Genomic DNA, 25,245 nt, shown 5'->3' on the forward strand with positions numbered 1-25,245 from the left:
CGACATGTTCAGCAACTGCAGGAATAATAGGATTTTTCTTTTTGCTGTTGGTTTTCGTTATTGATTTGTTTATGAACTGCGAATGCAATATCTACATTGTTAGTTTGTTCAGCGTTGCCATGGCGCTCATTTATTTGAGAGTGTGTTCAGTTATGTCGAATGATGGCCTTCGTGTAAAGCTGAAAATAATTTTCAGAGAAAATATAATTAAATATATGCTGTAAACGTTGAAAAAAATTTTAAATAGTCAATTTTAAACAGTGAAGTATCCTCTTTACATGCCATGAAGGCATGGAGACCGCTCAAGAACGTCTATATGTTGATTGTGATAGTAATAGCAACAACAATCGATAATAATCGAATTGTATGTAACCCATGTAATCATGGAATAATATGCATCATTAATTTGGTCTTTCTCTTGTAAATCATATATTAATCGAACCGAGAAAAAATAAAAAACGATTTTGAAGATAAATTTATTTTAAAAAATTATCATTAGTCGGTCTTCCATAACAAAATGTCGTATAAAAGTCTCCTTAGTGAATTTAATTTGATGTTTGTTACCAGTCGTAGATATTTGCTGAGCAAGTTTTACTGTCTGAAATATAATCAACGGTCTACTGGATAATAGCGAAATATTGTCACAAATCCAGATTAATGCACATTGTGAACGAGGCAGTAGAGCAAGTGGACAGCTTCAAATACTTGGGGTGTACTATAAGCAGTAACATGAGCTGCTGCCAAGAAGTCAAAAGGAGAATAGCAATGGCCAAGGAAGCTTTTAATAGAAAAGGAAGAGACTAGCGAAGTGCTTTGTATGGAGTGTGGCATTATATGGAGTAGAAACATGGACATTACGACAAAGTGAAGTGAAGCGAATAGAAGCATTTGAAATGTGGATATGGAGAAGAATGGAGCGTGTGAAATGGACAGACAGAATAAGAAATGAAGCTGTGTTGGAAAGAGCGGGTGAAGAAAGAATGATGCTGAAACTGATCAGAAAGAGGAAAAGGAATTGGCTGGGTCACTGTATGTATGTATGTATGTATGTATGTATGTATGTATGTATGTATGTATGTATGTATGTATGTATGTATGTATGTATGTATGTATGTATGTATGTATGTATGTATGTATGTATGTATGTATGTATGTATTTATTCACACTGAAATGGGTATATACCCGGTGGCAGTGGTAACTAATTACACTCAATAATGACAATAATAAACTTATTAATTAAAATACAATTAATAATAATACTAATAATTAATACTAACAATAATAATAATAGTAATAATAATAATAATAATAATGATAATAATAACACGGAATATCCTAAATTAAATGAAGCACGATCACTTAAAATAACATTTCAAATAAATCTAATTTGTATCTTAAATCTAAGTTCGAACTAAAACCCACGAGTATGATATGTTCATATCTGCACAAGTATCTTTCAACATTACACTCATTTCGCTGTCAACTCACTCACTGCACTGGAACTACGACACATTTCACTGATTCTATCCTGATTTCACTAACACTTCAAAAACATTTCACTGTTCAAATACTTTGCACTGCCACTATAAACTATAAAGCTTCACTGACAGGAACACGTTTCACTTACTCAACACACTTCACTGACACAACACACTTCACTGACACAACATAATTCTTCACTGATACAACACTTCAATAACAACATATAATTTACACCCTTTAAATACTGTGTATAATTACCGTCTATTAGTAAAGTCCTTAAGCCTATTTTTAAATACACTTTTGGTTGTTGGTAAAGCCTTTAGTAAGTCTGCAGGTAAAGCATTCCAGTCCCTGATAGTACGATTGAGAAAAGAAAAAAACTGCCTTCTGAAGGATGCACTGGAAGGAATGGTGAACGGGAGAAGAGTTCGGGGCAGAAGAAGATATCAGATGATAGACGACATTAAGATACAGGGATCGTATGAGGACATATAGATGAAGGCAGAAAATAGGAAAGGCTGGAGAAAGCTGGGTTTGCAGTGAAGTAGCTGCCCTTGTGCAGAACACTATGATGACAGGATGAAAACTAAAATAGTTGTTATTTAAGATCTATATCGTAATTGATTGCAATTAGATAAAAATGTATAATTCCACTGTAACTTCATGGACATCAAATATTTGTTATGAACACCCTGTATTTCCAGTAAGGATTATAGGAACTTTTACTCCCTTTTATTACTGGAACGTATTGATAAAGCATAGGCATGAAACATCTCGAGATTTTATGATATTCGCAATAAACCCTCCTGGGAGAGAGCTGGAATACTATTTGGACACGTAGCATGTAGATTCCCTGCCTCCAGCTCTACACTCAAGTGTGTCTGTGTTGCATATATCCGGATATATAAGAAATAAAATGAGAGCGCTCTGCAGTCAATAAATAAGGAATACCACGCAACACTGAGCCCCACGTGCGTTCCCCCTCCTCCCCTGTGCCCCATATTCCCCACGAGATCGATCCGGCAGCATCTCTGCCGTGTGCGAAGAAATCTCAAGCGAAAATATTTACGAAACCGTACAGTTCTGAAAAAAAATATACCGTGTGTTTTTGTGAATATGGGACGTAAGGATTTAACATTGTCATTACAAACCTATGTATAAAAACAATGAAGAAATAACTTAATCAGTGGGTCATGATTAGAAATCAGCAGGCTTTGACAATTTGTAAGACAAGAGAACATAATATTTTATGGTTGCTATGTAAAAACTTGATGTTCTCTTGTTTTAAAACTTGTTAAAGCCTGCTGATTTCTAAACATGGCCAACTGATTTAGTTATTTCTACATTGCTTTTATACATGGATTTCTTAAGGCAATGTTAAATTACTATGTCCTATACCTATGAAAAAACACGTGGTATAAGGACTGACAAAGTACAGACATTCTCATTGTTGCTTTTGGAGCAACATTGCAAAGTTACCGAAGAGATTTGCATATTGTTGCTATAAACATTTTCACAGTATTTCCATACAAACAGTAGCGAGATGTTATTATAAAGTTTCTCATCTTCACCACAGAAAGTTTAGAATTTTTACTATAAAGACTGCTTAGAATTTATACTCCAGAGAAAGCTCTAAATTCCTGCAATTGAGATATTTTATAATTTATAGTACAGAGACAGTTCTGAAATGTAGTTCAGGGCATTGACAGATTTGCATTATTACCAGAAAGACAGTTTCAAATGATGTCCATAAAGTTTCATCTTTTTATGATAGAAGGAACTTAGAATTTTTACTGTAAAGACAGCTTAGCATTTATACTATCGAGATAGGTACGAATTTCTACTATAGAGACAGTTCGAATTATTGTCATAGAAAGTTATGAACTATTACTTTAAGGTGTTTTTAAATACTATGTGATCGTAGAATATATCGCCTTCTTACTGTAGACAGTTTAGAACTACTACTACTGTGAAAACAGTTCCGAATTGTTATTCTGGAAGAGACAGTTTCACACTGTTGCTATGGAGATAGTTTCGAATCGTTTCTATAGAAACAGTTGCGAATTGTTACTACAGAAATAGTTGCGAATTATTATTATAGAAATAGGTATGAATTGTTACTACTGAAACACTTTTGAATTGTAAGTATAGAAATAGTTTGAAATTGTTTCTATAGAAACAGTTGCGAATTGTTACTACAGAAATAGCTGTCAATTGTTACTATAGAATCAGTTTCGAATTGTAATTATAGCAATAGTTTCGAATTGTTACTTTAGAGACAGTTTCGAATTGCACTATGAAGATAGTTTCGAATTGTTACTAAGGAAATAGTTCCGAATTGTTACTACTGAAACATTTGTATAATGTTACTATAGAAAACGTTTCGAATTGTTACTATAGAAACAGTTTCGAATTGTTACTATAGAAACAGTTTCGAATTGTTACTATAAATAGTTTCGAATTGTTACTATAGATAGTTTCGAATTGTTATTATAAAGACAGTTTCAAATTGTTACTATAGAAACAGTTTCGAATTGTTACTACAGAAATAGTTGCGAATTGTTATTATAGAAATAGTTGTGAATTGTAACTATAGAAGAAGTTGCTAATTGTTACTGTATAAATCTGTTTCGAATTGCTACTATAAAAAAGTTTCGAATTGTTACTATAGAAATAGTTGCGGTCTGTTATTATAGAAACAGTTTCGAATTGTTACTAAATATTTCGAAATGTTACTATAGAAATAGTTGCTAATTTTTAGTATACAAAAAGTTTTGATTTGTTACTACAGAAAAAGTTTTGAATTGTTACTGTAGAAATAGTTGCTAATTTTTAGTATACAAAAAATTTTGATTTATTATTATAGAAAAAGTTTTGAATTGTTACTGCAGAAATAGTTGCTAATTTTTAGTATACAAAAAGTTTTGATTTGTTACTATAGAAAAAGTTTTGAATTGTTACTGCAGAAATAGTTGCTAACTTTTAGTATACAAAAAGTTTTGATTTGTTACTACAGAAAAAGTTTTGAATTGTTACTATAGAAATAGTTACGAATTGTTACTATAGAAATAGTTGCGAATTGTTACTATAGAAATAATTTCTAACTGTTACTATAGAAATAGTTGCGAATTCTTATTACAGGAATAATTGTGAATTGTTACTATTGAAATAATTTCTGTTACTATAGAAATAGTTGTGAATTGTTATTGTAGAAATAATTCTGAAATTTTACTATAGAAAAAGTTTCGAATTAATTGTTACTACAGAAAAAGTTTCTGTTATGGTTAATAGTTTCGCATTGGAAACAGTTTCATATAGTTATTACAATCAGTTTTGCATTGTTATCGTGGAAACAAATACAGTGAAAATAACTTCATATTGTTACTGTGAACAGTTTTACACTGTTTTTGCACTCACATTCGCATTCTTTCTGCAGATACAGTTTCGCACTGTTCCCTTACTCTGCAAGTACTACCAGAGCGAGGGGAGGGGGAAATCGTCAAGTCTGCAGCCACGCGGAGCGATTTGTCTCAATAACAGAAGCCAGTCGATATAAAAGAAACTCACGGGTAGAGAGATGTGACTTCTTGGGCAAGGCGGTGCAATAAATCTGCAAGTCGCTGGAGAGACATGTATTAAAAAGTCCGTCTCGCTCTTTTCACCCCCTCCGCACCCCTTGAGATGCGAGTTACTGACACAACCAGGTGCTCAGTAAGTCAAGCTAGGTCAACTAACGCTCTGGTAAACAACTATGCACGTTGCGAGGGCTTAGTGGTAAATAAAATAGTAGATCAGAGAGCAGAGAAATAAACGAGAGCAGAAAATGAAAACGGGAAAAGGATAAGAACAACAAAAACATCGTGAGTTAAAGAAACTAAATAAAAACTAACACAGCAATAAAGAAAACAAAAAGAAGCCAAACAGGAAGGAATGTCACAGTCTGCCTGTATAGCATGCAACACTGCATAACTCTCGTAATGCACGCTTCCTGGGTGCATTCCTGCACCTGCGTAGAGCATTGCCCGTGTCATTGTGTTCTTAAATTACTGTTTTACTCTCCATTTTGCTGGCTTGTAAAGATCGTAAAACTAGCACACGTGATTACGTCACAGAAATGGAGAAAGAGCTTTACACTTTGTCACCGCAAAACTTTTCAAAGCACGAGTTAAATTACACAACGTGTCAGTCGCTTACAGACTGGTTGTGATGGGGCATTTTTAGTTGCTAGTGGCACTATCCGGGCTGCCAGTAAACCAAGTCCAGCCCCGTCAACCAGTTCCAGACTTGAGGATGTGTACTTATGAAGGACAGTATCCAGTATTTGAGTAATAGAGCGATACGGACCGTAGAGGCACATTAAATAGAGAATTGTACGGGACGGACCGTAGAGAAAACCACGAGACGAAATATTATGTCTTAAGACCCCTGTTTCCATGGTAACATATTAGAGTATACAAAGGAAGCTTTCATGTCAAAACTTAATTATTTTTTTCTCTACGCGTATGTGGTGTGAAATTAAAACGCGCAAAAAGCTGTAAAATTCATATGTAATTTTTTATCTAATTTTTTCCTTAGTTGGTTATTTAACGAAGCTGTATCAACTACTAGGTTATTTAGCGTGGATGAGATTGGTGATAGTGAAATGATATTTGGCGAGATAAGGTCGAGGATTCGCCACAGATTACCTGGAATTCACATTACGGTTGGGGAAAACCTCGGAAAAAACTCAACCAGGCAATCAGCCCAAGCGGGGATCGAACCCGCTCCCGAACGCAACTTCAGACCGGCAGGCAAGCGCCTTAACCGACTGAGCTACGCCGGTGGCCTTTTTATATAATATTGGTGACTCAACTAACACCTTCATCCAAGCATTTCCATCTAGTAGAAGCTGTAGATCTTTTAGCCGCCATTAGGCGTTGCTCTTGGTGCACTAAGGGAAGCGAACTACATACCACCGTTTAATTGAGCAATTGTAGAATTCCGGTAGAGGAACAGAAGTGCCTAGGGAAAATCTACCACAAAACACCGCCTTCGTCTAGATTCGAACCTGGGCTACCAGCGTGGAAAGCCGGCTCTAGCCGTTGGAATAATGAATCTTAAAGAATAATGTCAATAATGCAAACTGACAACTAGAAGAAGAATAAAAACAAATATTTTTGTTCCACAAGACAACAATGGAGCGGGTGAGGCATATGCCTGCAGACCCGGAGTTACATTCGAGCGTGGGTTCGGTTCCCGTTTGGGCTGATTACCAGGTTGGGTTTTTCCGAGGTTCCCTTCAACTGTAAGGCAAATGTCAGATAATCGATAGCGAATCCTCGACCTAAATACCATCTCGCTATCACCAATCCCATCGACACCTAATAATCGAGTACCTAGTTGGTTCAGCATCGTTAAACAACCATGTAAGAGAAGAAAACAACAATGAATCAGTATTAATAAAGGTTCACGTACCATAAATTCTGTTTTAATCCATCAGATAGCACTTTTCTACGTACAAATTTCTCGGAGGGAAATTCTGACAGCGAGGAGGTAAATTTTAAGACGTGAAGTTTGGTAGGCGTTTGGGTCATGGTCACTGAGACGAGAGAGCTTTCTGCTTGGCCGGGCTGAAGTCAGGGTCCTTCTCACAGCCTGGATAATAAGATTCGACGTGCCTTTTGTGTTCCAAATCAATTGCCAGCCTTGTTTACATCGATCATGACTGAACACATTCCACTTCACACACCATTTGGCTACTTGCCCGGACACTTGGAAGATATGCCTGCTAGCACTTGGATACTGAGAAAACTGTTTTACGTACAAAAACTACGCATTATTGTCTTGTCAGCAACCATTACATCCATCCCCTGCGGTGGCTGAGTTGTCAGACCTTCGCTCTGTAACACAGGCGGTCCTGGTTCGAGTCCCGGTGAGGCCTGGGATTTTTCATTGACTATTACACTTTCACTACGTCACACTACTTTTGACGAATAGAACGGTACGAAAGGACGTCTTTCAACCAATCATGGCTGCTTATCGCACAATTTTATCGCATCCCTAGCATTTGTTTAATTTTATCGCGTCCCTAGCATTTGTTTATTTTTATCACTACCCTAGCATTTGTTTCTTTGTTTGCCAACATTTCAAACTGCACTGGTCTGGACGTCAAAAAACAGAAAATTACAAACCACTCCAGTTGATGCACAGCAGTTTCAAATATGACTCGCATTGGCATTCGAGAACAAGAATTAATAAAGATCACTGATCATACCTATGCATCTTCCCTGAAATCCGATTTACAAATAAATGAAGAGCACCATTCGGAAATCCTGAATAAGTTGAGGAATACACCATGTACATCAACGAGTTCCACTTCTTTTACGCACACGTCCAATATAACATCAACTGAACCACCAACCACTAAAACATTCAAATTTGAAAATTATACTTTCAATAATTATTCCTTTTAAAATTATTCATTTTTATTTTTTATTTCATCATCGTTAATTAAAACGTTTCTTGTTTATTTCATCATCCCAAATTAAAACTTTTCTAACACTTGTTTATATTATTTAGATTATGTTATAGCTTCTGCTATATGATATTATGGATAGTCACGTATCAGAGATTGTTTAATACTAAGATTTATTGAAAATCATCTGTCAAGTGACGTTGATTACTGGGATCAGGATAATTGAAGTGGAATGCAAATGTTTTAATAAAAATGAAACTGAATCAACAAAGCCTTCTTGACTAGTAACCGTCCACAGAGTTCAATGAAGATTCCATAGTTGGCACAACTGATAACAAGAAAACAGCTGCTGCCATCTAGCGTAATGTTGAGATGGTACAATAATACATTTGAAGACAGTTGTATTTTCGTAAGTCAATTAATATTTTATTGTATTGGAGTACTTTGTTACTTCTAATCTTTATATACTTTCTTCTAATCGTGTAATAGTCAATTAAATCCCGCTCGAGTTTTGATTTTCTCTAGATAAATCAAAACCTCTAGTGAGATTACTGTTGAAAAATCCATAGTGTCACTTGTGGCGGACAATTTCGTAGTTTCAGTTTTTTCAGGGTTCGTTTCCCGTTGCCTGCTCGAAAACTGGGTACGCAGTGAACCTTAGTGTAGTCAACCGATGTGGGTTTGGGAATGCACATAGCTTGAAAGTTAGTGAAATAGATCGTAAAAGGACACAGTGTTGGATCATAGTGTCCTCCTCTTGAAATTCCATTCCAACCTTACCCCTTGGGTCAAACATGACATTTTTCAATTTATATTTTTCTATATAGACTACTCTTTTCTCTTTCATGAAGTGAAAAATATTTTTGTATTACTTTCATCATCATTTCAAATTATATCTAGAGATTCTAGATGCGAAATGTGCCGAAATTCTATCAAAATACGTAATTTTATTTTTAAAATAATGTTAAGTATATTATTGTAGTTTTTCAATCCGCGATAAAATGCAAAGTTGCATACAAAATGCGAAATGTATGTCTTTGAGCGAAATTACATTTTATGAACTCTTTTTATATTCTTATAAAAAATCAGAACCTCTCTGTTAAGTAAAATAATGTAGTTTTTTAATCCGCGATAAAATGCAAAATTGAATACAAAATGCGAAATGTATGTCCTTCGGCGAAATGACAGCGAAATTTCATTTTCTGAATCATTTCTGTGCTTTTATAAAATAAATCAGAATCTATATTATGTTAAATATATTAAGTATTTTTTCGCGATAAAAAGCAAAATTGAATACATAATGCGAAATGTATGTCTTTCGGCGAAATGACAGCGAAATTACATTTTATGAACCCTTTTTGTATTTTTATAAAAAGAAATCAGAACCTCTCTGTTAAGTAAAATAATGGACTTCTTTAATCCGCGATAAACCGCAAAATTCAATACAAAAGGCGATATATGTATCTTTCGGCGAAATGAGAGCGAAATTACATTTTATGAACCCTTTTTGTATTCTTATAAAAAAATCAGAACCTATCTGTTAATTATATTAATGTAGTTTTTTTATCCGCGATAAAATGCAAAACTGAATACAAAACGCGAAATCTATGTCTTTCGGCGAAATGACAGCGACATTTCATTTCATGAACAATTTCTGTGCTTTTACAAAAGAAATCAGAATCTATGTGTTAAATATTTTAAAGTATTTTTATCGCGATAAAAAGCAAAATTGAATACAAAATGAGAAATGTGCATCTTTCTGCGAAATGAGAGCGAAAGTGCATTTTATGAACCTTTTTGTGTTTTTATTTGAACAATCAGAATCTATCTGTTAAGTACTCGTACATTAATGCAAATTTTTTAACCGCGGTAAAATGCACAATTGAATACAAAATGCGAAATGTATATCTTTCGGCGAAATGAGTCCAGGATCCAGGCAGAAAGTTACTCAGTATTTTCTCTTAATGGGTTGAGGGGAAACTCAGGAGAAAACCTCAACCAGGTAACTTGTTCCAACCAAGATTTGAACCCAAGCCCGCTCGTTTCACGGTCAGACATGTTAACCATTACTCCACAACTTTACACAGACTTAATTGTGAAATAATAATGAAATGGTGGACGCATATAGGGTGTAAAAAATATGTTACAAGGTTCTGTGTTAGGTAGATGGGTACCATGTGATCATATTTTGTTAATAAACCCATGTCCAGAAACGCTTTGTTTACGTGCTAGGGTTTCTGAAATGTGAAGTACGGATCACAAAAGCTACGACAGAAATAAAAAAAGACAACCACCGAGCCTTGTAACATATTTTCTTTCACCCTGTACAAACATCTACGATGAAGTTATGGCAATGGCTGGTGATGTAAAAAAAATAGATCCAAATTTTTGTGCAATATGCCAGTGCCAGAATCTTTGAAATTGTGTAGAAAATGAAGAAAATGTCAACAATTAAAATTACTTTTTACTTTTGAAAACGACTATATTAACAATGTAATTTTGTAACATAATTTTATAAACACCCTGTACAATTAAGACTCTAAACACATCTCAGTGATCACAAAAGGCACGAAAGAAGTAAAAAAAGACAACCACCGAGCCTTGTAACATATTTTTACACCCTGTATAAACATCTAGGACGATGTTATGGCAATGGGTGGTGATGTAAAAAAAAAATAGATCCAAATTTTGTGCAAAATGCCAGTGCCAGAATATTTGAAATTGTGTGGAAAATGAAGAAAATGTCAACAATTAAAATTACTTTTTACTTTTGAAAACGACTATATTAACACTGTAATTTTGTAATACAATTTTATAAACACCCTGTACAATTAAATCTCTAAACACATCTCAGTGACGTCACAGCTTCCAGTAATGGTTGAACTGAAGTGTCCCTGATGCCTTAGTGACAGTAATGCGGTATATTGGATCCGTCAGTAGTGATGTGGTCCCTGGCGACCAGCGTCACTAGTTCGAGCCCCGTGCTATGCGACAGCGCCATCAAACTGTCCCCACACGAGCGATGCATCATTCCAGGTGTCCCTCACTCTATGTATAGACGAGCTGTCTTATCTCAGCCGGCCAATCACGTCACGTCGGTGAACCTTTGTGGCAAATCATGGTGGATAGAAGCTTATCTGCCTCGTTATGGTATTTATGTATGCGCGTGGATTACAGACACTGCAGTGAACGCAATGAAACCAGTTGTTGCCATAGTGACCCATCTCTCCCGTCTGAACAATTGACTAATGAAACATTGAGTATTATATAACCCACAGAGGAGAATGAAAAAAAAAAATGTTAACGAGAGTTGGCTCAGACGGTAACGTTTGAGACTCGATATTCGAAGGGTCCCAGGTTCAAACCTCGGGACCGGCGAATCCGACAGGGGTTTTTCATGGTTTCCCTCGGTCACAAAAACAAATTCTGGATTGAAAATTTACATACCATGATTCATCACCGCCTCAATCACCAATATCATGAACTTTAATCAAAATCTAAAATCAGTTACATGAACACAACCCATATTATAATGTATAACAAATGACAATAGAAACAAGAATCAATAATATAAAAAAACAACATCCTACTGATATACCCAAAGATCCCACACGCGATATGACCACACGTTACAGTGTGTATAAATAAACTTAATAGAAAAAATTAATCACGTGAAATATCAAAATGAAACACACTGTCAGAAATTTACTTACTTCGAGAACCTGAAAGTCCATTTTAATATTATCCTCCCATCAACATGTCGGCCTTCCCAAAGATCTTTTTCCCCCCGGCCACCCAACTAACACTCTATATGAATTCCTGGATTCGCCCATACGTGCTACATGCCCTGCCCATCTCAAACGTCTGGATTTAATGTTCCTAATAATATCAGATGAAGAATACAATGCGTGCAGTTCTGTGTTGTGTAAATTTCTCCATTTTTCTGTAATTTCATCCTTCATAGCCCCAAATATTTTCCTAAGCACCTTATTCTCAAACACCCTTAACATCTGTTTCTCTCTCAAAGTGACAGTGCAAATTTCACAACCATACAGAACAACCGGTAATGTAAATGTTTTATAAATTCTAACTCTCAGATTTTTTATAGCAGAATAGAAGACAAAAGCTTCTCAACCGAATAATAACAGGCATTTCCCATATTTATTCTGTGTTTAATTTTCTCCCGAGTGTCATTTATATTTGTTACTGTTGCTCCAAGATATTTGAATTTTTTCACCTTTTCAAACGATAAATTTCCAATTTTTATATTCCCGTGTTTTCCCTAATCGTTTGTGGATTTTCTCCTAATGTTCACGTCATCCGCATAGACAAGCAGCTGATGTAACCCGTTCAATTCCAAACCCTCTCTGTTATCCTGGACTTTCCTAATGGCATACTCTAGAGCAAATTTAAAAAGTAAAGGTGATAGTGCATCTCCTTGCTTTAGCCCGCAGTGAATTGGAAAAGCATCAGATAGAAACTGACCTATACGGACTCTGCTGTACGTTTCACTGAGACACATTTTAATTAATCAAACTAGCTTCTTCGGAATACCAAATTCAATAAGAAAATTATATAAAACTTTTCTCTTAACCGAGTCATATGCCTTTTTGAAATCTATGAATAACACTGTGCCCTTATACTCTAATTTTTTCCTCCAATATCTGTCAAATATAACAGAAATTTACTTATGAGACGAAATTGAAAAAGTTATTGGCCAAGGTTATAACAACTCCATATTGATTAAAAACTGCAGACATCGGTAATATTTATTTGGATAAATTTAATAATTACATTATGACGTCATCAAGAAAATGTTTAAATATCACCCTACAGTTTTTTTTAATATCATCTGAAACAGCATTCTTTTTAATGTCATATTTCATTTGTGTTTTACAGAAGCACTACGATTATGGCTGCTATTTATTTTTTTATTTTATTGAGTTATTTTACGACGCTGTATCAACATCTAGGTTATTTAGCGTCTGAATGAAATGAAAGTGACAATGCCGGTGAAATGAGTCCGGGGTCCAACACCGAAAGTTACCCAGCATTTGCTCGTATTGGGTTGAGGAAAAACCCCGGAAAAAACCTCAACCCGGTAACTTGCCCCGACCGAGATTCGAACCCGGGCCACCTGGTTTCGCAGCCAGACGCGCTGACCGTTAATCCACAGGTGTGGACTGGTTGCTATGGTAACAATTTTATCACTGATACATTTTGTTAATGCTTGTGTTATGAAAACGGTTTTATTGATGAAATACACTTTTCAATGAAACTCATCTAAATTGGCCATCTATTTCTCAGTCTACTGTGAGTAAAATACAAGGGAAATTAGGAAAATAAGCATATGTCGGAGATATAAAAAGGCCATTTTAAGAATATCTCCTTGTATTTTTATTTCACCAATACAATTTCTTTCATTATACAGGGACTACAAAAATGTATTAATAAAAAAATGTTACCATAGTAACCATAACCACAGTGCTTCTATATAGAACAAATGAAATAGCCTATTACATCAAAAATATGTTTTATCAGATGGAATTTAAAAACTGTAGAGGATAATTAACAATTTTTTTGATGACGTCATAAGTCGCACGGCAATAGTCGAAAAAATATTTTGTTTTCATAGAAATATTCCTTCCTAAACACAAAGTTTGACGTAACTGAGCTTTATGTCCCAAATCCCATCATTCAATTTTAATTGCAACTGCGTTATTTTGAAATACCCTGTATATTACAACGTGGTTGATCGCCACTCTGATTTCAGTACACTCCTTCATCGTAATATTATACCTCTGAGCAGTGCATTGCAACCTGACCTAACGCCTGCACATCTGGTGTAACGTTACGGTTTACTGTCTCGTGTAATTCAACTGATCTCCCTGGATACCGAAACAAGTGAAACACGTCGATATGAATGGGACACGGCGTGTCTTGTGGGAATCAAGTGAGGTGCAGCCTGATGCTTCCTATGGGAACGTCATTTGTTCATGTAAAACTCTGTCAGCGGCAGCAAGCCGTATCCTGGCAACAGAACCACATTGCGATGCGCGAATATTCTGAATTAGGTATATAAAAAAGTGACAGTACATTTATGAAAGCTATTGGATTGTGTCAAACGTCTTTATTCTTGGTATGTAATTTTTAGGTTAGATAAGGTTGGATTTAAGGATTTTTAATTGATTATTTTGCGAATCTTTATCAACTGCCATAGTTATCTAGCGTCTGAGTAAGATGAAGGTGATAATGCCAGCAAAATGAGTCCAGGGTCCAGTGCTGAAAATTACCCATCATTTGCGCTTAATGGGTTGAGGGAAAACCCTGGGAAAAAACCTCAACCAAGTAACTTGCCCCGACCGGGAATCGAACCCGGGCCACCCGGTTTCACGGCCAGACGAGCTAACAGTTACTCCACAGGTGTGGAATGAATGAATGAATGAATGAAACAATGTATAGGTGGGTGAATGAATGAACCAATATATAGATGGATGAATGAATGAAGGTATAGATAGGTGAATGAATGAATGAATGGATGGATGAATGAATGAATGAATGAAACAATTTATAGGTGGGTGAATGAATGAACCAATATATAGATGGATGAATGAATGAAGGTATAGATAGGTGAATGAATGAATGAATGGATGGATGAATGAATGAATGAATGAATGAATGAAACAATTTATAGGTGGGTGAATGAATGAACCAATATATAGATGGATGAATGAATGAAGGTATAGATAGGTGAATGAATGAATGAATGGATGGATGAATGAATGAATGAATGAAACAATTTATAGGTGGGTGAATGAATGAACCAATATATAGATGGATGAATGAATGAAGGTATAGATAGGTGAATGAATGAATGAATTAATTAATGAATGGATGAATGAATGATTGGATGAATGGATGGATGAATGAATGGATGAATGAATGAATAAATGGATGAATGAATGAATGAATGTATGAACGAATGAATTAATTAATGTACAAATGGATAAGTGAATGAATTGATGAATGCATGAATGAATGAATGTATAGACAGATGAATGAATGAATGAATGAATGTATACACAGATGAATGAATGAATGAATGAATGAATGAATGAATGTATAGACAGATGAATGAATGAATGAATTAATTAATGTACAAATGGATAAATGAATGAATGTATAGATGGATGGGTGGATTTATTTATTTATTTATTTTTATATTTATTTATTTATTTTTATATTTATTTATTTTTATATTTAATTATTTATTTTTATATTTATTTATTTATTTTTATATTTATTTATGTATTTATTTATTTATTTTTATATTTATTTATGTATTTATTTATTTATTTATTTATTTATTTATTTATTTTTATATTTATTTATTTATTTGTTTGTTTGTTTGTTTATTTATTTATTAATTTATTTTTATATTTATTAATTTATTTATTTATTTTTATATTTATTTATTTATTTATTTTATATTTATTTATTTGTTTGTTTGTTTGTTTATTTATTTATTTATTTATTTATTTATTTATTTATTTATTTATGGGTGAGTGAATGAATGTATAGATGGATAAATGAATAAATGAATGAATGAAGGAATGAATATATGAAAATGGGTCCTTGGAGGAAAATTGGGGCTGAGAAGAAATGTTTACGTGATCTCCATGCCAGTTGATTAGGCCTACTATTCTCACTCCAATTTTCGCCGTTCCATATATTAGAGAATTTGGAAGGAAATGAACGTAAACTAACAAATAATATGACATGAGGAATGACGCGCCCTGTCGTAGATATCGCAACGAAGCGGACCGTGCTGAAAACCTCGAGGTTATATACAGAAAGATATAATTATTTTCAAAGGTCCTTTATTACAACAATGATACTGGAAATTTGTATTTCTAAGAAAAAATTCTAATCAATTTTATAGCTCCTAATTAATATCACAGTATACTATATACAGTCGCGAAGCTCAATATGTAGTACAAATGCAAACATGGATAGTTGCCCACCACTAGGATCGCTACTATCGCCTCATCATCGCAGATCTCTCTCCTAGCAGCCGACAAAATATGTTACACTTTCGTTGTGTTCTATTGGAAAAATTAACACCTTCCTTCCATTATTGAAATATTAAATGCATAAAGTCAATTATTATTTTAATGAAGTATATTAAATTCCACCATAAACTCGAAGATACCTGCAAGAAATAGCTTAATATTATTTTTGTTTGTGCAAAACGAACTGAAATTTATTATAATCGCTTCACTCATTCAAGATTATAGCGAAACTAGTGGCTTGTACAGCAAATACTGCTGCAAACTAAGTTCGGTAGACGTTCAAATAAAAATTTTTCAGATTTATTTTCAATGAAGAATACTTGTCTTTTTAATAGTTATTTGCTTCCATAATAATGAAACATACTCGCTCTCAATGGATTTTTTTAGGCCAAATACTTTCTCTTGAACCTATCCAACTTCAGTTTTTCAGTTTCAACGCGAAAACGCAAGTATCAATGTCAGGACGATAGCAGTAGCTATTTCAGGTCATTGTGGATTGTAGGCAAAAGTTAAAAAAAAATGTCAGGTTTGCTAAGCTTTCGAACAATAGCATTTTCGTATAGCTGCTGCATGTAGAACTTGAAATGTAGAGCGTAAAATCATTTTATCCTGCTAAGAGATCTTGCTGAAATGATCTGGAGACTACAACATTTTCTAGGCCTCTTATTTTATCAGTAAGTAATACCTTTTGATCTTTCCTTAGGAACTGTAATTTTTGCGCTCTGTCGAGCCAATACTGAAGACAATGACACATATCAATATCTACACTACACCGCCATTAAGTATATGAAAAAGACCCAATCCCATTGGGTTAATAAGTATAAGAATATTTGATTTTTAATAACAATATTATTATCTTACTTAAGTTTTGTAGTTATATACAGCAGCCACTCAGTAAATTATAGAAATGAAGATCTAAATTAAGCTATTCTCTACATTTACTTACATAACCACAAAACGTTTCACTTTCATGTCATCAATATAGCATCAATATTATGTACAATTAATGAAAAATAGATGCATCATGATATTAACTATAATAATATTCAATTTCTGATGATAATAATGTCATCAAACCACCTCAAGTTTCGTAGATTTGAATATCCAATACAGAGCTGTACTCAGAAAATATTGTACATTGCAGAATCAGTTTTTAATAACAAATTGAATTGAGCTCTAAATATTTCGGCAATCCTGCAGGTCATGGCCTTCGTGTAATAGCCTATTGTTTATTGTAGTGTGTGTTTTGTTCTGAAATTCAATCAAGTCGGCCGTGATTCGATAAAATTAGTTCTCAAAACTGACAACAGATGGATTTTGGAAAATAGGAAAATTATGTAGGAAAATTGACATTTCACTGAAAAGAAAAACTTTGGGTTCCAAGCTTCAAAATGAGGGGTCATTTATTAAAATCCGTTCAGCCGTTTTCCCGTAATTTCCATTACCATTTCAAATTATATATATAGATTAACTATGAAACCAATAAATATTAATTTTCATTTCCTTTTACAACAATAATAATGGAAATATGAATTAATGGAGTAACTTATGTGTACCGGTACTTGTAGTGTAGGCTTACGTAGTTAACAAAGTGGGATGAGGTTAAGCAATAATAATCACACCAGAATTGGAAATAAAACGTGATTAATAAATTTTATTGTAACAGACTTTTTCTACGTCTCTAGTAAAGTAACAAATAAAAATAACAACAAAATTAACAGCTATAATTAAAAACATATCCTTTGAAAAAAAAGTAGGCCTAAGCAATAATAATCCCACCAGAATTGAAAATAAAACGTGATCAATAAATTTCATTAAAACGAACTTAATTTTTCTACGTCTCTAGTAAAATATTATTCCAATTATTATATTTTAGCCATTAACATTTTCATTACAACCAATAACGAACATTTCACAAGCATCAATGTGAAATATGCAACGAGCTAGCACTCGATGGAATTACGATTCAGTCCAAAGTCGACCGTGGACAGTCTATTGTTTCTAGTTGCTAACTGCTTGGAGCGCTTTATCACGAGATTTGCAAAAAATCACCTCAAGCTTCGCGACTATATATAGTAGACTGTGTTAATATTCTCCCGATATTCCTTTCAATTAGGAAATATGAGGTACATCGCGATCCTGGTGTCATGATATTTAACGAAGCTGTCCCCTTCTTCTATGTCCTCATATCCTGGACTGGTACGGTAACACAGACAACTATTTTTATAAGAAAACTTGTAGTATGAATTTATTATCTCATTCCTGTTAAACATACAGAAACAAAATTTCCCTCAACGATATCTGACAACTGCTATCGCAACCTGACTGTACCGCATCACATTCAGAGATAGGCATGCAATTAATTCAGCCTCACTCTGAAATATTAATCTTGAGGACAGCTTCCGTCCGAGATGTATTTCATTTCCGCCAGTGACGGAACAAGAAAGAGGAAAGAGGGGGGGGAACTCAAGATGGAAGAAAGAGTCTTCGCTCTGTCTTACTGTTTTACCTGCCCATTTTTTTTTTCGGATCTCGATGACTGCTTTTACTCGAGACATTTGCATCGGAAGCACGAGAAGGGATATCTATGCAAATACAAGAAATGAAGAGATATTTACATATATCGACTAAAATGGAGGAAGGAAACATTTGGGCTTGTAACTAGCAGAAGTACTAGTTTTACTTGTAGGCCTATACAGTGTGGTGACTTGAAACATGCACCACAAGAATTTCAATGCTAAAATTCATATTTTGTTATATTAGCTCTCCTAATTATTATAGAAGATAATGTCATTAAAGTTTTTTTGTAGAGAGAAAAATTCTGCATCCAATACCACTACAACCAATTTTTGGCTGGGGATAAAAGAATCTAAAAAAATAATACAAAATACTCCCACCATAAAAACTGTACTAATTTTTTATGCATGCTAATCACAGTTGGCCATGGATTAGTGAAAACAATTGAACGTAAAGATGTTGTTGTCTATGGTTCATTTGTTAATCTGAGAAAGTTGAAATTATTAAATAATATTGTACTGGAAACAATGCACGTAGAGAATGTAAGATGTTCTATTAAAACCTGAACTAAATCATAGCCTACAACCATTTAATTTGCCATGAAATAATGTAAACATTAGTACTTTCATTGTTAATGTATAAAAAAATGAATTCACATTGATGTCACATTCATTTGTTTCTCCTTTAAATTTTACCATAACTGATTAAAACAAAATAGGCCTACTTTAGGATTCAATCAGTTATGATAAAATTTAAAGGGGAAACAAATGAATGTGACATCAATGTGAATTCATTTTTTTATACATTAACAATGAAAGTACTAATGTTTACATCATTTCATGGTAAATTATCGGTTATAGGTTATGACTTGGTGCCGGTTTTAATAGAACATCTTACATTCTCTACTGTTTCCAGTATAATATCCTTTAATATTTTCAACTTTTTCTTTCATGGAATACATTTTCTCAGATTAACAAATGAACCATAAACAAAAATATCTTTGCATTCAATTGTTTTCACTAATCCATGGCCAACTGTGATTAGCATGCATTAAAAATTAGTGCAGTTTCTGTGGTGGGCGTGTTTTGTATTATTGTTTAGATTCTTTTATCCCCAGCCAAAAATTGTTTGTAGTGGTACTGGATGCAGAATTTTTTTCTCTACACAAAAACTTTAATGACAATATCTTCTACAATAAAAACGCAAATATCAGTTATCCATGACCTGCTGTAATTAAGCTTTCATTAAAGATGATTGTAAATTATTTTTTTAATTTTAATTAATTTCAAACACACTGTTAATCAAAATATTAATTTAATAAAACAAATGGATGTAGAATTGTTTTCTCTACGAAAATCTTTAATATCATTTTCTTCTATTATAATAATAAAGGGAGTTAATATAACAAAATACAAATTTTAGTATTGAAATCCATATCGTGCGTGTTTCAAGTCAACACCCGGTATATTGAAAATGAAATGACTTTTGTTTATTTTTATTGTTAGAATCAATTTAAAAGATCAGTATCATTTTACAGAAAAAAATATATATTATTATTGCAGAAAATAAAGAAAAGATTCCGTCACGGATGTTACAAGATTTGTGAACTCACTCCTTAACAAAAAGTGTAAAACTCAGGTCTCTTCATCAAGCAAAAAGAGATTCATTTTCATACTGTGATTGCGAATATATGCAAATCTCATGGCATCCAATTAGTTCACAAAAACATAATCGGTAAATATTTTATAGGTGTTTCTTACACGTCACGGGTGTTACAGATGAGTTAATATGCTTCATTTTCAAAACAACTGTGACATTTGTAAGACAAAATTCTACACAGTTTTCTATCAATAGTTCCAGGGTTCTAAGTAGAGAAACAAAAACATTAATTCTACACTTCGCGATATTATAAAACTATAAATAATGTGTTAATTGTAAATTTATTGGTAAATTAATTAATTTAATTGTGATATTAACATGTATTAAACGCCATGGAGCAATGAGGGCGATGAATAATCATTCATACTTTATGGCATAACAAAAACGAAGTTTCTAAGCATAATTATTTAATTTTTTTGTCACTGTAATGTTTAATACTCACTAAACAATTACATTTGTGCGAGATCGTGCGTATTTGCTTGGTTTCCGCACAAAACCAACCTGCGGTAAGTCTAAAATTTCACATTCAGTATTCCCAACCTAACACACATAACAATTTCCCTCTTCTTACCGCTTAAGTGACATATTGATTTTACTGCTTTAGGCTTTTAACATATTATTTTTAGAGACGTTCAATATAGTATCAATTATAAATTGGAAACTTACCACTGCAATTTCACCTAAACTGCACTGTAATTATTGTTTTTAAATATTTGCAAAAATTAAGTAAACTCTACAACTCCACTAAAGTTACTGCATTTCGTGATGCATGTAACATAAGGAAGCCGTTTGTTTTAAGTTCGCATTTATAGACTGGGGGAAAAAAAGACAGACGTATATCACGGCCTGCTGGAGTATAGTAAACACAGAAAACATTTTAAAGCAACAATGTTGAAGATAGATATTTTTGTTTTGCAAATTTGCCGTCATTGAACAGAAACCAAGATGGAGATTTCATTGCAACTAATTAGAAATTCCTCTTTCAGGTATGTAATAAACGATCTTCGCACAAAATAATGTACGATACACGAGCGGTATGTTTTCTTTCAATTCTCGGAAATTAAAAAAGCTCAACTACGTTTCGCTTTTTCAAACTTTCCCTCGAACATGAAAACTTCAACATACCGCTCTTGTAACCCATATTACTATTATGTGCCTAAAACTATATTTATACTGCTTTCGATAATTTTAGAGCCTAATTTCGGTACCTAAATGCAGATTTTTAAGGGCCTAAAAATCTGAAGTCTATAAAAAGTAACAGGAAGATGACAAAACTTCTAAGATTTATTATTATATCAGTACAGGGGGTTGAAAGTAATAAACAGTAACCTTACCCTGGATTAAAATGGGGAAAAAAAAGAGTGAACTGCACTATATTACTACATTTTCCATTCCAGAGCATTAAAATTCTTGGCAGCTATAAAATGTGGACCCTGCGGTCGTCATGGAAACGCGGTGCAAAACGTTTCTATAACAACACATAGCCAAACAAACGAGCTGAGAATTCCACATCAGCGAACTTCCTTCTGTTTTATCTAGTTTTGCCTGGCTTCCGCGGAAAGTACAAGCATGTGTACTTACTGGGGTGGGGGTGGGGGGCTACCCTTGGTTCAACTACCCTAGCACCTGCATCCCTCTTAATTACCACCTACAGTGCTGCGAGTCGGGCCTCAGATGTAAGAACGCGCACAATAGGTCCATAAACCTGAGGGAAACTAAGGGGGGGTATCTACCTCCCAATTCTTCTTTATTAACTTCTTTATTAATGACGCTTTCAGGTGGTCTCGGTAGAGGGGTGCATAATAATTTCTCATTCCCGAACCGTGTTTAATCTGGGAGATATATTTATTACAGTATTAGCTAAAATTGTAGCCTGAATACGAGATCATAAAATTGTTATTCACGATACAAGTGTTAAAAATGACATTTTAACCGAGTGAAGAAACCCTACGAACAAAATACTAGTAATATGCGTTACAAGAGCGGTATGTTGATGTTTTCATGTTCGAGGAAAAGATTGAAAAAGCGAAACGTAGTTGAGCACATACCGCTCGTGTATCGAACATTATTTTGTGCGAAGATCGTTTATTACATACCTGAAAGACGAATTTCTAATTAGTTGCAATGAAATCTCCATGTTGGTTTCTGTTTAATGACGGCAACTTCGGAAAACCAAAATATCTTTCTTCAACATTGTTGCTATAAAATGTTTTCTGTGTTTACTATACTCCAGCAGGCCGTGATATATGTCTGTCTTGTTTTTCCCCCAGTCTATAAATGCGAACTTAAAACAAACGGTAAGGTTATGTAATGATTTATTTTTCATTTTAATATTTTAACAATATTATTTATATAACATATTGAAGTAATAACATCGGCATCTGGAATCTTGTTGATTTTTTCACGGCTTCCGTAATGTTACTTGCATCACGAATGCAGTAACTTTAGTGGAGTTGTAGAGTTTACTTAATTCTTGCAAATATTTAAAAACAATAATTAACATTGCAATTTAGGTGAAATTGCAGTGGTAAGTTTCCAATTTATAATTATTACTATGTTAAACGTCTCTAAAAATAATATGTTAAAAGCCTAAAGCAGTAAAATGAATGTCGCGCTTAAGCAGTAAGAAGAGGGAAATTGTTATGTGTGTTACGTTGGGAATACTGAATGTGGTATTTCACACTTACCGCGTATTGGTTTTGTGCGGAAAGCAAGCAAATACGCATGATCTCGCACATAATATTTTTAACATCTGTAAACACCCATTCGTCCGTGGTGGTCCAACTTCTGTTATGTGGTAGAGCATTTGAAAGCAGATCCAGAGGTCTCCTGTTCAAACCCGGATGCCCCTTAATTTTTTTATAATTACATTTAATTCTTAATTGTTTCATATCATAGTTATTAAAAAAATAGTTGTTAAACCAATTTAATTTGTGTAGATGTTTCTTAAACAAAAATGTCATTTTTAAAGTAAATCTGTTATTGTTTAAAAAGTTCTATTCATAAATTATAATTTCTGCCGTCTGACATCTGGTGGCAAACAAATGACAATCGGCGTAAAAAGTTGAAAGTCGCTGTCAGAAATAGTTCTCGTAAACTATAGTGTAATAGTCAATTTTTAACAAAAGCTAGCGTTAAAGGATCTGTTTCTAGAAATGGTTGTCTAAAAATAAATAAATATTATATATGTATGTGTGTTTTCGAATGATAAAAAAGCAATAACATTAACTTATCACTTATAATATTTCATTTATAAAATACCACAGTCTACTATATACAGTCACGAAGCTCAATATGTAGGGAATATGCATCCATAGATAGTTGCTAACCACTAGGATCGCTACTATCGCCTCATCTCATACTATGTGAAACAGTACTGGCGCAGTCTATTGTTCCTAGTACCCTCATCAACTCATGCTTCGTGACTGTATATACTAGACTGTGGAAATACTCTTAAAAAGTTAAATTTCTGTTTTCTTTTATTTCTATATCCTTTTCTGTTGCCATAGTAACACGTGATTCTTTTGATGTAATAAAAATATTTCAATGTTGTTCAGTACAAAATGTGTGGCGAAATATCAATTTCTATGCTTTTGCGTCATTAATACAACAATGACTTAAGTGCACAAGCATTTAAATGGAAAATTTATACAAATGAAGGTGAAATGCAAATTTTTCAATTATGAAATTAATTTAAATACAAAAATTACGTAAATTTCATGCAAATGCAATCTGCCATGTTAACACTCTACAACCTAGTATATCTACAGAATGTTTCAGAATATATATGTCTAATTTCTAGATGTGATAGAAGGCATATACGTAATTAAACATTTCTTCTTAATGAAGTACGGTAGTGTCCAAAAATATTTCAGTACCGAGGTAACACGGTAAAAGTCAAAACTCTTCATTGACCTTATTGCTGTTCATAGCTGTCTTTAGTTTACTGTATTTCAGCTCTTTCCGTTACCATGGAAACAATTGAAGCTAATTTATTTTCGTTGTATGTTACAAAATAAGTTGCTGTCAGATCTGTTTATAAATTTCCAATTACTTAAAAATGCATCGATTTACAAATTGTGAATTAACAGTTATGGATATGGCATATGGAGCAGTAGTTTACGGAAATGCTAATGAGGTCGTAATTTTCAACAATTTTTTTTTTTATATTTTCCAATACCATTTTCATGATATTTCAAGAATTTACTGTATAACCATCAATTAAATAAATAAGTTATTCTTTTTGCGTTGAGATTCATTGAAATCCTCATTTGTTTCATGTTATTATGTGTCGATAAAGAAACATTTTTGGACAATAATTTATTACGAAAAATATTTCGTTACGTCCCCGCTATCATATCTGAAAAATAGGAACAGTTATTCTGAAACATTCTGTATAAGACATGAGATGTAAAATATCGACTCTTATCTATTTTTAAGAAAGGAACAATGCTGTTTCTGTACTTACATGGGTAATGGCTGCAGTCAACATGGCGCCCAGCGTGGACCCATGATTCCGCAGGAAACAAATTACAATCTAACTACACCACGCGGTAAAGACACCTGCAAAGATAGAAGAACTGCTGTGTAACAATTGACAATCAAGGGAGTAGACTTAACAGTAAAAAAAATCAGACATCAATCGCATACTGAAAAGAATGCGACGGAGAATTTAATACATCTTAATTATTACCGGAATAGAAATTAGATTTCAACAGAGAAAGTATTTCAACTGAATATTCAATAATCATTAAATAAATTAACGAATAGATTCAACAACCATAAGGTATGGTAATAAATTAACAAATGAATTCAAGAACCATAAGGTATGGTAATGAATTAACGAATTAATTCAACAACCATTAGGTATGGTAATAAATTAACGAATGGATTCAACAACCATAAGGTATGGTAATAAATTAACGAATGTATTCAACAATCATAAGGTATGGTAATGAATTAACGAATTAATTCAACAACCATTAGGTATGATAATAAATTAACGAATTAATTCAACAACCATAAGGTATGGTAATAAATTAACGAATTAATTCAACAAC

At 33.5% G+C, this 25,245-nt stretch overlaps 1 long non-coding RNA gene across 1 annotated transcript in view; it reads right to left on the bottom strand.

Annotated features, from left to right (window-relative positions):
• LOC138713347 (uncharacterized) overlaps nucleotides 1-24,750 on the bottom strand; it is a 139,812-nt gene extending 115,062 nt beyond the window's left edge. Inside the window, exon 1 of the long non-coding RNA XR_011335850.1 lies at nucleotides 24,654-24,750. This is a non-coding gene — a long non-coding RNA (uncharacterized lncRNA). The remainder of the gene's footprint in view (nucleotides 1-24,653) is intronic.
• Nucleotides 24,751-25,245: the final 495 nt, after the last annotated feature.

This window comes from Periplaneta americana, chromosome 2 (genome assembly GCF_040183065.1).
Source record: "Periplaneta americana isolate PAMFEO1 chromosome 2, P.americana_PAMFEO1_priV1, whole genome shotgun sequence".
Taxonomy (NCBI): domain Eukaryota; kingdom Metazoa; phylum Arthropoda; class Insecta; order Blattodea; family Blattidae; genus Periplaneta; species Periplaneta americana.